This window comes from Sus scrofa, chromosome 4 (assembly GCF_000003025.6).
Source record: "Sus scrofa isolate TJ Tabasco breed Duroc chromosome 4, Sscrofa11.1, whole genome shotgun sequence".
NCBI lineage: Eukaryota > Metazoa > Chordata > Mammalia > Artiodactyla > Suidae > Sus > Sus scrofa.
In genome coordinates, this window is record NC_010446.5 from 109,793,828 (window position 1) to 109,806,848 (window position 13,021).

Genomic DNA, 13,021 nt, shown 5'->3' on the forward strand with positions numbered 1-13,021 from the left:
GGCTTCCAATTATTGGACAAAACGTCTAAATAAGGCAATAAAAGCTTTATTTGCTGCTCCTTATTTGGTATTAGACAAAATCCTCTTGCTGCTCCCTATGTCAGGTAAAAACTCCAATTTAAAGAGTTCTGCATGGTGTATTCCGTGTAGACCTCCTATATCTCACATGTCAAATTCCATTCACCTATAATTCTGGTGAGGTTATAAAGTTAATAGAATGTGAGTGCTTCTGTCACCAGTTGTGTTTCAACTGGGCAAAAAGCTGTAGATTCTATATTTCCTGGTGTGTTTAGTACATACATCTTCTCATAAAATGCAATTAATTTCTGAGATCTCACAGGCCATCTCTATGAGCCCACTATAAGCAAGAAGAAGCCAGCTTTGGGGAAATCCAACCCTCCCCCTACACAGCTGTAAATAACCTAGTGGAGAAAATGGACTTCTGCAGATGTTGTGTGTATATATTAACATGACCATGGAATGTATTTCCATGACATTTCAAAGGATATGAGCTCCTAGAGTTCCCATCGTGGTTCAGTGGGTAATGAACTCAACTAGTATCCATAAGGATGCAGGTTTGATCCTTGGCCTTGCTCAGTGGGCTAAGGATCTGGTGTTGCTGTGAGCTGTGGTATAGGTCAAAGATGCAGCTTGGACCCCACATTGCTGTGGCTGTGGTGTAGGCCGTCAGCTGAAGCTCTGATTCAACCAACCGCTAGCCTGGGAACCTCCATATACCGTGGGTACGGCCCTAAAGTGACAAAAGACAAAGAAAAAAAAAAGATAGGAGCTCCTATCAACTGATCTTTTTAAAAGCATGTTCTATGTGCCCAGAATAGTGAAAATATAGGGAGAAATTATATTACATGATCTCTACCCAGAATTTTCTTGGATGGGGACAAAAATCAGATACACTTAAAATTAGTCGCTGAGGAGTTCTCTTATGGTGCACATTGTCTCTGCTGCTGCTTGGGTCACTGCTGTGGCGCATGTTTGATCCCTGGCCCAGGAACTTCTCTATGCCATGGGTGAGGGGAAAAAAAAAGTCATGAATTATTGAAATGTAAAGTTACTTATGAAAGTTTAGTGGTAAGAGAACTCAATGTGGGCTGGTGCAGTTGGAGAGTTATATGTGTTCGTTGTAAAATTCCAGACCAGTATAGAATGCACTGTATAGAATTCTATGTTCCAAGTGATGTTTTGGAAAGGGTGCTGACCCTGTAAATTGAAGCTCTTGCCAGGAATTGGGATAGTATATAAACTATGGAAATGTAAGGGATTGTTTTGGGTGAATTGTGAGATAGTGCTTAAGCTCTAAAGACCCCAGAGGTTTGGGGGCAGGATGAGACAGCTATAGCTAGAGTCATCATAGTTCGTGTAATTGGGGATAGAATGGATTGACACCTGTTTGAGGTGTTTTCAGATATGTAGAAGGAATTCTTGCACACAGTTTAGGGTGAAGATGATCTCTGTGACCCTTCCCAACTTTGAAATTCCTGGATTCTGGGAAACAAACCTACACTCACATAGGGTAAAAGACAGACCTCAAAAAACATAGTTACAGCGGGGGACTCTCTCTCTGGATCCTATTGACAAATGATGCTCCAGAGAGCATCTCTAATCTGAGGACAAAAACTTTTACACAATGCTTTGCTTGAATGAATTGAGATGTGAGCAGATCACCTCTTCCTCACCCCTAATCCCTCCGGTGCAGAGAGGAGATTCCTGGTGAAGTGGATGGGTATCTCTATGTTATTATAAAGCCTGTGTGGGTTTTTATTATCTGTGTGAGTTCAACTGCTTTGCAGAAGACAGACTTGATCTAGACCAATGAGGTTGAACTTATCTCTTCCACCACCATCAGCAAATTACTGTCATCCTGGACCACTTCAGTAGCCTTCTAAACAGTCCACCTAGATCCACCCTGGCCTGCCTCCCATCAGTCTCCACTCAGCACCTTGAACCATCTTTCTAAAACAAAAATCTGATGGTTTCCTTTGCTTCTAAGATGAAGACAAAAATTCCTAAAATGGCCTCTGAGGCCGTATATGGTTTGGGACTTTCTACCATTCTAGCCTCATCTGGCTCCCCATCCCCATGGCCTTTTTTTCTGTCCCACACACTCACTTTGCTCCCTCCCATTCTGGGACATATGTTCTTCTCCACCCAGATCACCATGTGAACTCCTGTTTATACTTCAGGGATCATTTCCAGGTTACCCTATTACAGACTCTCACTTGCCATGTAGTGTGCCTCTCCATTGCACCTGTTACAATCGCAGTTTGACATTGGTTGTAATTATTTGCTTTACGAATAATTACATTTACAAATAATTAGTGCATTTGATTTCTGTCTCTCTCCCCCCAAGTCTTCATAAGGACAGTCCTATGTGTGTGTGTTAGCACTTTATCCACAGGTCTTCACACACCACCAGGCACACAACTGACACCCCAAATTTTTGTTGAGTGAATAAATGAACATAATCTATATCACTATTTCCCAATATCCCATAAAATGGTCCCAGGGGAAAAAAAAAAGTCAAGCGAGTTTAGAAAACACTTTACACTCTATTTTAATCTAAGCCCCCACCCCCATACATCTTTGTATATAAAAGACTCTGGCAAATCCTGCAGTAAAGAAGCTTTCAGCTTAATTTGAACCCAGCACGTAAACCAGGGTTCCCCAGGACGGACTCTGGGCACTGTTTCTACTGAAGGGAGATGCTCTAGCTGCCCACGCTAGTGCTGTTTTTGGTACAGCAAATGGCAAGAAGAATTCTAAATGTTTCTTAAGAGGAATTTCCCAGGAGTTTAACTGCCCTGGGAATCCAGCAAGTCTAGGATTTAGGATTTGAAAAATGGAGCCACAAGTACAAACAAGCTCTAAAATAGTAGCTGCCCCGATAGCTGAAGAATGGACTCTACTCAGCACAGTTTGTAACACAAATACATGTTCCAAGAATTAGTGGAGGGAGAAAGTGTCTGGGGTGATAAGCCCTCAGCTAGTGGTCCCATCTTTTCATAGGAAGGGTAGCAGTATGGTTAAACTTAAAATTCAAGTGTGAGTGACAGATGTTTAAGCTTTGATGGTTAATGTATGGGCATTTTAACTAGCTAGTTAGTGAAGATTCTGGCATAATAAATTGCCAGGCTTAGAGGAGCTTCCCCAGTAACAGGATTTGGGGGGGGTGGTCTTTGTAAAGGCCACACCCATGGCATATGGAGATTCCCAGGCTGGGGGTCAAATCAGAGCTGTAGCCACTGGCCTACACCACAGCCACAGGAATGCTAGATCAGAGCCTCATCTGTGACCTACACCACAGCTCACGGCAATGCTGCATCATTAACCCACTGAGTGAGGCCAGGGATCAAACCCGTGTCCTCATGGATGCTAGCCAGATTCGGTTCCACTGAGCCATGACGGGAACTCCCAGTAACCGGATTCAACGAGGCACCACAAATACGGATATTCACTTGTTGGTTTTGTGACAAACTTTGTGCCAATTTTTTTTCTAGGATTTAATATTAACTTCCCTTTTTTTTTGGTCAAATTCAGTGTTTTCTCCCCCGCCCCCTAGTATTTACCCTCCTTGATCTTTTGGTCTCTTTTTGATGGTGTTCAACAAACCCTCCTTCTTGAAATTCTGCCTGCCTTTGTTTCTGTGACCCACACTTACAGTTTAGTAGCATTTCAACCAATATTTATCGATCATCTGTGATGTGCCAGACACTGGGCTATCATCATTCGTTTATGAACTCATTCATCAACATGCACTGAGTTCCCACCGATCCTGGGTACTGTGCCAGTGACTGAGATACAAAGATGAACAAGATGCCGTCCCTGGTGTGAGAAGCTGCACAGTCTAGGGACAGAGACAAGAAACACGGTCCTGGCAGGACAGGGCTGCAGCAGAAGTGCAGACTCAGGGGTCTGTGGCCCTCAGAGAAAGAATCAGCTGCTTCTCTCCAGGAGGGAGGGATACGTTGGCATAGCACAGTACCTGGAACACACTAAATCTTCAATAAATGTACATCAGGGCAACAAAAAGCCTTCCAGGCAGAGAGACTAACATGGTTAGGGGCTCTTCCTGGAGCCTCGCTGGCTAAAGCGGTGGTTTTCAACTCAGCAAGACAGTATCAGATTCTCTGTGGGTATGGAAGGGCGGGTGATGGGCGTGTTGATCTGAAAGAGATATTTCTCCTACTGTTACTATTTAATTTATAAATTTGATGCACAGGCATATGTAAAAGTGCACTATGTAAATGATTAATTTACGGATTTCATTTTATACCTTTTCATATCAAGAATAAGGATAAAATGACTGTTTCCATAATACAAATTACAGAAATTAAAGCTCAAATTATGAAAGCTGATTGATAAATGCAGAATACAGAGACTCTATATTTGAAATCTATATTCGAAATGGCAGAATTTCAAAGCCATTGTCCTCTTGCGGGTAGTGGGGAGATTTTTGATGTTTAACAAAAGTGGAAGCAGAATACCGCGTTGTATTCTGTAAAGGACTACCTCTGTACGTTAGGGTTTGTCAACCAGTGTCAGAATCAAAATTACCTAGGGCAGGGGAAAAAAAAAAAGTAAGGAGTTCCCACTGTGGCACAGCACGTTAACAATCTGGCTTGTTTCTGTTCAGGCACCGGTTCAGTCCCCAGCCTGATACAGTGAGTTAAGGATCCGGTGTTGCTGCAGCTGTGGTGTAGGCCGCAGCTCTGGCTCAGATTTGATTCCTGGCCTGGGAACTTCCATATGCTGCCGGGGGGGAACAAAAAAAGGAAAAAAAGATCACCTGAGGATATCATTTTAAAAAGCAAATTTCCAAGTTCCACTTGGTATTAGGCAGGGTTCTCCAGAGAAACAGAACTAACAAGACTTAGATACAGGTAGACAATAGACAGATAGACAGAGGTATAAATACAGATATAGGTAGATATGTCCCAAGGCTTGCAACCGGCAAGCTGGAAACCCAGAAGAATAAATGCCTGTCTGAGCCCAAGCTGGAAACCCAGAAGTATAAATGCCTGTCTGAGCCCAAAGGCCTGAGAAACAGGTGAGCCAATGATGTAAGTTCAAAAATCAACAAATACAAGACCCAAGTGACAAGTTTTCAGTTTGAGTCCAAAGGCAGGACAAAAACAATGTCCCAGGTCAGTCAGGAAAGCAGGAAGCCTTTTATTCTGTTTAGATCTTTGATTGGATGAGGCTGACCCGCATTGGTGGGGGAGGGGGGTAATCAGCTTTATTCCATTGGCCAATTCAGATGTTAATCTCATCCAGAAGCACCTTCACAAGCACATCCAGAATGCGCTTGATCAAATATCTGGTCATCCCATGGTCATTACAATTGACCAGCACAGGAGTTCCCGTCGTGGCACAGTGGTTAACGAATCCGACTAGGAACCATGAGATTGCGGGTTCGGTCCCTGCCCTTGCTCAGTGGGTTAACGATCCGGCGTTGCCGTGAGCTGTGGTGTAGGTTGCAGACGCGGCTCGGATCCCGCGTTGCTGTGGCTCTGGCGTAGGCTGGTGGCTACAGCTCCGATTCAACCCCTAGCCTGGGAACCTCCATATGCCGAGGGAGCGGCCTAAGAAATAGCAACAACAACAACAACAAAGGACAAAAAGACAAAAAAAAAAAAAAAAACACAATTGACCAGCACACCATCTTATAGTATACACTGAAATTTGAGGACCTTTGCTGACCATTTGGAACAGTGGAAAGTTTCCAAGAAAGGAAGCAAGTGATTTGATCAGATAATCTGGGAACCGCTTAAGAAGGAACCCTGGCCATTCTGTGGAAGATGAGTGGGGGCGAGTGGGGAAGGTGAGGCAGCATGCAGTGGGCTGGAATAGACTGGAGGTCGGGAGCTTATTACACAGGACACAATGATGAGGTCCTACTCTCTCTGCTACTCGTGATCCCTGTTCCCCTTACTATTGCTATGTAACAAATTACCCCCATGCTTAGCAGCTAAAAACAATCATGGATCAGGAATTTGAGAAGGGCTCCACTGGGTAGTTCAAGCTTGAGGTCTCCAATGCTGTTGCATCAGATGTGAGCTGGGGCTTTAGTCATCTTATCTGGGCTGGATATCCAAGATGAGTCATTCACTTGGTTGGCAGTTGACCTTGGCTGTCATCGGCTACACACGGCCTCTCCAGTAGTCTGAGGCGGGGTAGTCAGGCTTCATTTCAAGACACCCAGGCAGAAGCTACCTGGCCTTTTCTGACCTAGTCCCAGAAGCCACACAGCAGAATATGCACCATACTCTATTTTATTTTTGCTTTTTAGGGCCACACCCGAAGCATATGGAGGTTCCTAGGCTAGGGGTCACATCAGAGCTACAGCCATAGCAACGTGGGATCTGAGACAAGTCTGCAACCTGCACCACAGCTCACGGCAAAGCTGGATCCTTAACCCACTGAGTGAGGCCAGGGATCAAACCCATGTCCTCACGGATATTGGTCAGGTTCCTTACCACTGAGCCATAACCAGAACACCAGGCACCATGCTCTATTAATCAAAGCTTTCACCAGCCTACCCGGATTCAAGAGCAAGGGAATTAGATTCCACTTCTTGATGGGGGCAGTAGCCAGGTCACAATGCAGAAGAGCATGTGCAATAGGAGATATGTCGTGACCATCTTTGAAACACAGAGACTGACAAGGCTCCGAAATCAAGCTTTCCAGCCTGACCTCTTGTCTATTCTGTTTTAGTTACACAGTTGCCCACAAGCTACCTCACCGGGAAGTCTTGTTGTCAGTTCAAGTTCATGTCTGAACAGAATTTACAACAACAATTCTCCATCCAATAATCTTATTATTTTGGTAATGTGATAACTCAAAAACAAAAACAAAAAAAAAACCCTATAGACTAGCCCTTTTATCTCTGACTTTTCCTTCTCTGAAAAATGATCTGCTACCAGGTCCTGTCTTTTCTTCCTTCTTCACATTGACTCTTGGATTCTCTTCATCGCCTGCCAACCCCTTGGTGCAGGCAGCTCCTCCTCACCTCTTGGCCCCCCTGCTGCTCTTCTTGCCTCCACCCTCTCCTTTGCTCCTACCCATTTTGCATGCTCTCTCCTGGTTAGTCCGTCCTGAAGCCCACATCCCACTTTCCTGCTCAGCGTTAGGGTGTGGGCCCCTGAAATCCATTTACCTTTCTCATAATGAGTTCCCTGGAAAGAGTTTAGTATTTGGGGGTGTTTCTTAAATAGTGATTTGAATTTTTTTTAGGGCCAAACCTGAGGCATATGAAAGTTCCCAGGCTAGGGGTCCAATTGGAACTGCAGCTGCTGACCTACATCACAGCCACAGCAATGCCAGATCTGAACTGAGTCTTTGCGAGATCTTTGAGCTACACAGCAGCTCACGATAACACCAGATCCTTTAACCCACTGAACGAGACCAGGGATCGAACCCACATCCCCATTCTTAACCCACTGAGCCAAAACAGGAACTCCTTAAGTAGTGACTTTGAGATTGACACCCATGGAAGGAAAGGGAAAGAACCAGGAATGGGAGGAAGAAAAAGTGGATCTGCAGTCAGACCCAAAGACAGCCTCAGCTGACCCCAGGGGAGTCTGTAGAGTGAGAATGTCCCATGAGTTCACGGCCTTCAGAGTTGTTCCAAGATGAGCTGAGATGGCTGGGCCCTTATATCTCTGCATTGTTCAGTCATTAGGCCACTGTGGAAAGGATCATGACCTTGGGCAAGGCAGCTCTCTGCACTCGAGGAAAGGCCTGAAGTGGCTGACAGCTGCAGGTGTCCACTCACAGCACTTCCAGGAGCAACAGCGGCCCGTCCCAGAGTCCCCTACGTTCACCACATTCACCAGTACCCTTGTCTCTTTGATGACATCGCCCTTGGCTTGCCTTGTCCTTGGTGCTCCCAAGCTCAACTTCAAGTCCTTTTTTCATTCTCTCTCCACTTGGGCTTACCCTCTGATGTTCTCTTGTATGTTATGTTGCCCCACTCCACCCAAGCTAGGTCATGCATTCGTTGAGGGCAGGAATGGAGGCATGTCTTTTCCCCCAGGACCTCAGCACAGAGATGAGTCCCTACAGATGGACAGTTGGAGCCCAAGAGATGCTTGGCGATCCATGAACTAGAGCCTCTGGTTAATGTAGAGATTGCTCAGACCAGACTGTTCCCAACTTCCATTACTGTAGCAGAATGAATGGTTTAGGAAACCACCACCTCCTTGTCCTTTCAGAAGAAAGCTAAAGCCCTTGCCGGCTGTGCATAGCTTGCTGTGCTGGGTCTGGAGCGGGAGCAGGACCTGGACCTGAGCGTACCCCGACTTGGGCGACAGCCTGAGGTTACTCCCGGTCCCTGTGTTCCCACCCACAAAGCAGAGCCAGGGATCCTTTGGTCTCACAGGGTGCTGTGCACATTTAACTAATTAGTGGCCATAAAGTTGCCCACATGCCAAGAGTAATTGCGGTGAGCAGTGATTTTTTGCCTGGAGAGGCAGCATTCCAGCCATTACCGGGGAGGGAGATAAACGGTGGTGCGATCTCTGGGGGCCTGTGGGAACAGGAGCTGTTTTCCTGCCCTCAGAGGATCAGGAACTGGGTAGAGCTTTCTTACACTTAGGCACACCTAGGCAGGCCGCCACAGGATCACCTCTCTCTTGGTAGATTCATCATTCCTTGGGCCGGAGGGAACAGCAATCCCCAAAGTGCAATGCCAGAAGCCACACCCAGGCAGCACTGACTGTGCCTGGGCCTCAAAGCCACTCACAGGGATCCCTTCTCCCTTTGGCCCCGGGAAGGTTGGGGCAGAACTCACCTGGGATTTTCCCACCACCCCACAGTGTCTGGAATATACTAGCCTCCATAATCACAGTAATAAGTTAAAAAGAAAGCACTTTGGTGTTCTCTCAATGGAAGTTTTTATTTTTATTTTTATTTTTGTCTTTTAGAGCTGCACTTGCGGCATATGGAAGTTCCCAGGCTAGGGACTGAATTAGAGCTGTAGCTGCTGGCGTACACCACAGCCACAGCAACTCAGGATCCAAGCCACATCTGTGACCTACACCACAGCTCAGGGCAACGCCAGATCCTTAACCCACTGAGCAGGCCAGGGATCAAACCCGTGTCCTCATGGATGCTAGTCAGATTGGTTTCCACTGAGCCACGATGGTAACTGCCTGGAAGTTTTTATTTTTTCTATTTTTAATTTTTTTGTCTTTTTTTTTAAGGGCTGCCCCTGCGGCATATGACAGTTCCCGGGCCAGGGGTTGAATTGGAGCTGTAGCTGCTGGCCTACGCCAGAGCCACAGCAACAAGGGGTCCCAGCCGCATCTGTGACCTAAACCACAGCTCAAGGCAATGCCGGATCCTTAACCTCATGGATACTAGTCAGATTCCTTTCCACTGAGCCACGATGAGAACTCCCCCTCAATGGAAGTTTTTATATTTAGGGTTCTGTTTCTCCCTCCAGGTAGATTTTTATAAATAACCACTGGGGATGCTGAACAGAGTTTTCATATTGACTCTTTTCACATAAGAAACACCAAGCAATTTTAGATCATGTGACCCTTTCTCCCTGAAGAGTTATAGAATTAGCTAATGTAAACAGAAAAGTAAATGGGAAAGGAAGAAAAGAAGGAATCCAAGGTATGGGGACAATTTACACAATGTGCTTATTTAAAAAGAAATTTAGGAGTTCCCGCCACGGTGCAGGGGGTTAAGAATCTGACTGCAGAGGTGCAGGTTCAATCCCCAGCCCAGGGCAGTGGGTTAAAGGATCTGGCATTGCTGCAGCTGCAGCTTGGATTCAATCCCTGGCCAGGGAACTTCAATTTGCTGCAGTTGAGGCCATAACATTTAAAAAAGAAAAAGAAAAGCAATTCAATCCCATCTCTGTCTTGAGATAAATACAGATTTGTCCCAAACTCCTAGCCTTGCTAATTGAAGTGTCAGGCTAATACTAAAACACCTGCCATGTATCCAGCATGATTCTAAGGTGTTTCATAAGCCTTCTCTCATTTATTCCTCACATTAGCCCTGGAAGTAGGCACTATTCACCCATTTTATAGAGTGGAAACTGAGGCCAGTAGGAATGAAGTAACTTATCCTGTGTCAGTCTGACCCAAAAGCCAGGGCTCCTAACGAGATCACTCTACTACTAAAGTCCGGGACACATCACAAGGGTGTATGAATTGTCATTTTCTGAAGGAGAACCAGGGCACTGTAAGGTTCTGGGTTCATGAAGATATACCCCCATGCCAGCTCACCAGACATGGGAGAAGCATTTCTCACCCCCCCTTACCTACTCAGGGACTATGCAGTCTCAGAAGCCCTCTGGCTGAGGCTTCCTGTGTCTAGAACTGTGAGCCTCTTCCAAGAGGAGGAAGTAAGTATCGAACCTCTTTTCTCTGAGTGAAATTCGAGTCCACCTCCATTATTCACACTCACTCAGAAACAGTCTTAGGAAGGGATGTTCTTTCATCTGAAAAGCTTCCATTTACACACCTAGAGGCAAGTTTTTTCCTGCTGTGCATCCTCTCCCCCACCAGGCTAGGGCAGTGCCTGTCCCCATCATGTACTTGTAGAGCAACTGGGACTTTTCCTTTGGGACACCTATCGTGGTTGGGGGATCATATGCTGGCTTAATGACCTATCCAGTCCAGTATCTCTGCCTCATCAGATTTTAAACTCCATGGGGCAGTGATTGAGTCTGTGCTGCTCTGTGCAGCATCCCCATGGGCTAGTTCAACACCTGGCACAAAACCAGCACCCAGATATTGCTGGAGGAGTAAAGGATGCTAAACATGGCACCATTTGGTTCTGAAAAAATGCTGCCATGAGCTATAAGAGAAACCTGCTTCTCTAAAGCATTTAAAGATCCAGTTCAATTTTCAGGTGAGAGAATTTTTCAAGACACAGTTTCAGTCATTTTTGCAATGGGAGTACCAACTGGTTTCCACTGTGGTTGAGAATGCTGGTCCTGGAGTCTGAGTGTCTGGGTCTCATTCTCCAATCACTACTCACTGCGTGATGATGGTTAAATACTTCAATCTGGCAGTGTGTCCATTGCTGCCAAGGTAAAGTGCGGGCTAAACCAATGTCAAAGCAGTGATGTACAAATTAAATGAGTTGGGAGTTCTGTTGTGGCTCAGTGGTAACCAAACTGACCAGTATCCATGAGGACACACGCTGGATCCCTGGCCTCACTCTGTGGGTTAAGGATCTGGCGTTGCCCTGAGCTGTGGTCGCAGACACAGCTCAGATCCCGAGTTGCTGTGGCCGTGGTGTAGGCCAGCAGCTGCAGCTCCGATTCGACCCCTAGCCTGGGAACCTCCATATGCTGCAGGTGCAGCCCTAAAAGAAAAATACATAAACAAGTAAATGAGTTAACACAAGCGAGTGTTCAGAATTGTGCCTGCTACCTGGGAATCCATAAACGTTGGCTCTTATTACCAGTGTAGCTTTCAGCCTAGAACTCATTCAGTTCTGCAGGCGGGTTTGGATCACTCCTAAGAATTCATAGGCTAGGAATGCATTTGAGGCCAGGTGCAAAGGCATCTGGACTCAATATCTCAGTTGTCAAGTTTCCTTAAGAGGCCAAAGGGAAGCTCTCCCAACCTCAGCCTCCCGAGTGTCATTTATTTTACTGCAGTTGTCACCTGGTCTCGGGAAGCAGGGAATTCTTGCTCTTCCGAGGCCTTTGTCTGAGACTCCCACCTGCCTCCCTGCTTTCTTGCCTGCTTGAGTGAGATGCCCGGGAAAGATGCTCTTAATTCAGAGAACTCGTGACTCCATGAGAAAGTCAGTCCCCGCTGAAAGGCATTCAAATCCTCCATCATTCCTCCCACCCCACCCCGCCCACTCCCCCATATCTCCACAGGGTGCTCCCTGCTTTCACCCACACCCAAGGCTCCGCTCCAGTCACCTCAAATGGCCAAAGTTTCCAATGCAATAAGACAAAAGCACTGCTCTAAGCACTTTACAAAAATGTTAACTTATAACCCACAGAAGCCCACTGGGTGGTGTTAGGCTTCCTGCAGTCCACAGGTGATGAAGCCAAGGGTGATGAAGAGGTTGACCGACTTGCCCAGGGCCACTGAGCTGGACAGTGCAGAGCTGGGGTCTGAGCCAGCGTCTGAGCCCCTGACCCACCACACCTCCCTGTCTCTGAAGGAAGGTCTCCCCACCCTGCCCCTAGGGAGCACGCCTAGAACTTTCTCCTCAGTATCATTGGTCAGGGAAATGGGAGGCAAGGAGAAAAAGATGTGAGCACAAATGCAGGCAAGTATGCAGTGGTGTGGGGATAGCTAGAAGGGCCGGCTCTACAGCCAGACTGTGTGATTAGAATGCTGGAGTTTTTACTTACCCACCCTGTAAGCAAAATGGCAATAAGAGTACGCATCTTCTTGTTTTCTAAACAATGAACTTGATACATGTTAGGTCCTTAGAACTGTGTCTGTCAAATACTAAGTGCTCAATACTTTTTTTCCTGCTTTTTGATCTTTTTACATTTTCAGGAGGCAGAAGCAGCAACGAATGCTTTTGTAGAAAAAATGGTGGACTTGGAATTAGAAGATCAGGCATGAGTGTCAGTTACCTGCTGCTTACTGTGTGATCATGGGTACATTTTTCCTCTCTGAGACTTCACTTTTCTCATCTCTAAAATGGGTATGAAAATAACCTCACTTGGAGTTCCTATTGTGGCTCAGAGGATTAAGGACATGACATTGTCTCTGTGAGGGTGTGGGTTCAATCCCTGGCCTTGCTCAGTTGGCTAAGGATCCAGTGTTGCCACAAGCTGTGATGTAAGTTGCTTGGATCTGGTGTTGCCGTGGCTGTGGTGTAGGTCAGTAGCTGCAGCTCTGATTGGACCCCTAGCCTGAAAACCTCCATATAATGCAGGTGCAGCCGTAAAAAGAAAAAAAAAAAGAAAGGAAGGAAGGTAGGAAGAAAGAACGGGAGAACAGAAGAAAATAACCTCACTCAACTGAGACAGAGTGCCTGTAAAAGAGCTCTGTAAATTCTAAAA